Consider the following 3,983-nt stretch of genomic DNA (forward strand, 5'->3'; position numbering starts at 1 on the left):
TTTTAAAAATCCAACTTGTTTATTTGGCATCCGGACTGCAACATTGTATATGTGTCCTGTGAACCCCATAAAAGAGTGATATGAAAGTTAATGGGCTGGGCATGGTGGCTCATACTTGTAATCTCAGCACTTTAGGAGGCCAAGGCAGGTGGATCACCTGAGGTCAGGAGTTTGAGACCAGCCTGGTGAACATGGCGAAACCCCATCTCTACTGAAAATACAAAAATTAGCCTGGCAAGGTGGCACGCCCCTGTAATCCCAGTTACTCGGGAGGCTGAGGCCTAAGAATCACTTGAACCTGGGAGGCAGAGGTTGCAGTGAGCCAAGATCATGCCACTGTACTTCAGCCTGGGTGACACAGCGAGACTGTCTCAAAAAAAAAAAGGCTGGGCGCAGTGGCTCACGCCTGTAATCGCAGCACTTTGGGAGGCCAAGGCGGGCAGATCACGAGGTCAGAAGATCAAGACCATCCTGGCTAACACAGTGAAACCCCGTCTCTACTAAAAAATTACAAAAAATCAGCTGGGTGTGGTGGTGGGCGCCTGTAGTCCCAGCTACTCAGGAGGCTGAGGCAGGAGAATGGCGTGAACCTGGGAGGTGGAGCTTGCAGTGAGCCGAGATCCGGCCACTGCACTCCAGCCTGGCAACAGAGCGAGACTGTCTCAAAAAAAAAAAAAAAAAAAAAAAAGACATAGTCCAGAAACTCTAATCTAATGGATGAATGAACACTAGAGATGGTAATTGAAAATATGTCACATAAATGTACAAGCCAGATGAATGTAACTGGGGAGCAAGTGTGAAGGAGTGAATAGAATGACTACTTAACAGTACAGGATTTAGAAATGACCATGTCGGGAAGCCTAATAAGTCAGTCTACCAGTGGCAAATATTGAGAACCTATGACCTATGTACATTTCTTTAAAAGTCACCAGGGTGGATGTAGCAGGGCTTGGGGACAATGGTGGTTGATTATCTTCCAGGAGAGATTTTTGTCAGGAGATGGAAAAGTGAGGAAAATGAGTTATACCAGAAAGATAGCAGTGTTCATCTGAATAAGTGAAACAAATGTGGAAGCAACAGAGATCTAACCAGTGAAGTCACCGAGCCTTTGGTAACACACCAAGGGTAGGTTCTATCCAGGATCAGGAGATCTAGCTCACATCTTAGGAGGCAGGGAGCCTAAAGCAAGACTAGTTATGTGGTTTTTTTGTTGGTTGGTTGGTTGGTTGGTTTTTTTTTTTTTTTTTTTTGGCAGAGCCCAGTGCAAAATGAAAATGCAGACCCATTATTAAAAAATCATTAAGAATTTAATAAAGGGTCCAGTGCAGAGGCTCATGCCTGTAATCCCAGCACTTTGGTAGGCCCAGGTGGGTGGATCATTTGAGTACAGGAGTTTGAGACCAGTCTGGACCCTGTCTCTATAAAAAATAGAAAAATTAGCCAGATGTGGTGGTGCACGCCTGTAGTCTTAGCTACTAAGGAGGCTGAGATGGGAGGATTGCTGGAGCCCAGAAGGTTGAGGCTGCAGTGAGCTGTGATCTCGACACTGCACTCCAACCTGGGCAACAGGGAGCAAGACTTCAGACTCCATCTCAAAAAAAAGGGAAAAGGAATTTCAAGATTGCAAGAATAGAGCACTAAATCAAGCATGGGACCCTTCCAAGTGCTGCGCCCTGTGTAGCTACACTGGATTGACACTCATAAAGTTGACCCTAACCAAAGAGAAAATACTCTGTGGGAGCGAATCTTAAGTTACTGCAGAGCGCACACAGAAAAGAAGGGAGTATAATGTAAAGAAGGCAATAGTGTTGTACAACACACACATGCGCAGAGGCTAGGAGAACAGCAGGCGTAATAAAAGTAGTAGTAGTAGGAGGCTGGGCACCGTGGCTCATTCCTGTAATCCCAGCATTTTGGGAGGCTGAGGGGGGCAGATCTTTTGAGGCCAGGAGTTCGAGACCAGCCTGGCTAATATGGTGAAACCACATGTCTACTAAAAATACAAAAATTAGCCGAGTGTGGTGGTGCAGGCCTGTAATCCCAGCTACTCTGCAGGCTGAGGCATGAGAATCGCTTGAGCCCGAGCAGCGGAGGTTGCAGTGAGCCGAGATCACACCAACAGAGTGAGACTCTTTCTCAAAAAAAAAAGTAGCAGAAAACTTCATGCTAAAAGCTCAGAGAAAGAGCTTTCAATTAAGGTGTACCAGGAGTTGTCCTATTTCATTTATTTCTTCCCAAAACATTGTAAGGGGATGTAAGGTATTGTCAAAGGTTGGGTTCCCTTGGAAGCAGACTCAGACTGAGATTATTGTGCAGGAAGTTTATTAGGTAATGTCCTTGGAAACAACACATGTGACAGGGAAAGGACAGAAGCAGGAATGGGCAGAGGGAATGTCACAACAGAGGCCCACCATCCTCTGCATGGAGCTCTGGAATTGCAATGTCCCTTAGAGTTGTGCCCACTTGATGGGGGTCCGGGGAACAGGTTTTCATTTCCCCAACACTGAGCACTAATTGGATGCAGACAATCCTTGGAAAGAGGATGTGACTGAACAAGGAGGCTGTCTTCTGCCATCTGCCATCAGGAAATACCTGGAGAGGATGATAGATGAGAGCTTTCCCCTGGCAGTGCTCCTAGCAGCTAGATAAAGAGTTCTTCTCGCACAGCACAGCATCCACTAAGATTTTTGTTTGTTTGTTTGTTTAAAGATACAGTCTTGCTCTGTCACCCAGGCTGGAGTGAAGCGGTGCTGACACAGCTCACTGCAGCCTTGAACTCCTGGGCTCAAGGAATCCTCCCATGTCAGCCTCCTGAGTAGCTAAAACTATAGATGTCATTTTTTTGTAGAGATGGGGTCTCGTTATGCTGTCCAGGCTGGCCTCAAATGCCTGGCCTCAAGTGATCACCCTGCCTGAGTCTCCCAAAGTGCTGGGATTACAGGTGTGAGCTACCATGCCTTGCCCTGCACCCACTAAGTTTTAACTTCACTCTGTGTTTAAGACTGAAAAGATTGAGGGATTTGTCTAAAGTCCCACACCAGTTTCTATCCAGTTCAAACCTTCATTCCTGGGAACTGCCCCTTACTCATAGCTCTTGCTTAAATGTTTGGTCTGGGTGGCCTTGTTTGACACTTCTTGCTATTTTTTTTTTTTTTTTTCTTTTTTTTTTTTGACACAGAGTCTTGCTCTGTCGACCAGGCTAACGTGTGGGGGCACAATCTTGGCCCACTGCAACCTCCGCTTCCCGGGCTTAAGTAATTCTCCTGCCTCAGCCTCCCGAGTAGCTGGGATTACTGGTGTGCGCCACCATGCCTAGCTAATTTTTGTATTTTTAGTAGTGATGGGGTTTCACCATGTTGGCCAGGATGATCTCAAACTCCTGACCTCAAGTTATCGTCCTGCCTCCACCTCCCAAAGTGCTGGGATTACAGAAGGGAGCCACTGGCGGCACCTGGCCACTTTTTGCTATTTGGATTACATGATCCTAAAGTCAATCCTTGACTAATCAACAACCGTATTCTCTTAAAAATGTATACTGAGAGAAGATCAGGCTCCTGACTGTGTAATGGAAGGCACTAGGATTGACAGATATGTCAAACTGGCCTAGTGGTTTCTAGAAAACGTGCACACTGTTAAGTACAGAGAAAAGCAGAGATGAGAACAGACACTTCCCAGAGAGAGGCAGAAGTGGAGGAAAGAGCGGCCTCAGCCCCAGCAGTCTCAGCTCCTAGCTCCTGGCTGGTTTGAGAGGATTTCTGTATAGATTGAAACTCCTGTTAATAACAAAAAAAGCAGCCCCTGAGGACTCTAGCAAGGGATCCAAACCCAGCTGTATTTCATCCCAAAGTCAGTTATTTTCCACTGCAAAAGTCAGATAAGGTTAATAAGTACTTAAACATTAATAACTAAGTGAAAAAAAAAACAGAAGGAACATGAGAACGCTGCAGCCATTCATTGGAAACCAGGAGGAAGACAGTAAGTGG

The sequence above is a fragment of the Macaca nemestrina genome, chromosome 3 (genome assembly GCF_043159975.1).
Source record: "Macaca nemestrina isolate mMacNem1 chromosome 3, mMacNem.hap1, whole genome shotgun sequence".
NCBI classification, from domain to species: Eukaryota; Metazoa; Chordata; class Mammalia; order Primates; family Cercopithecidae; genus Macaca; species Macaca nemestrina.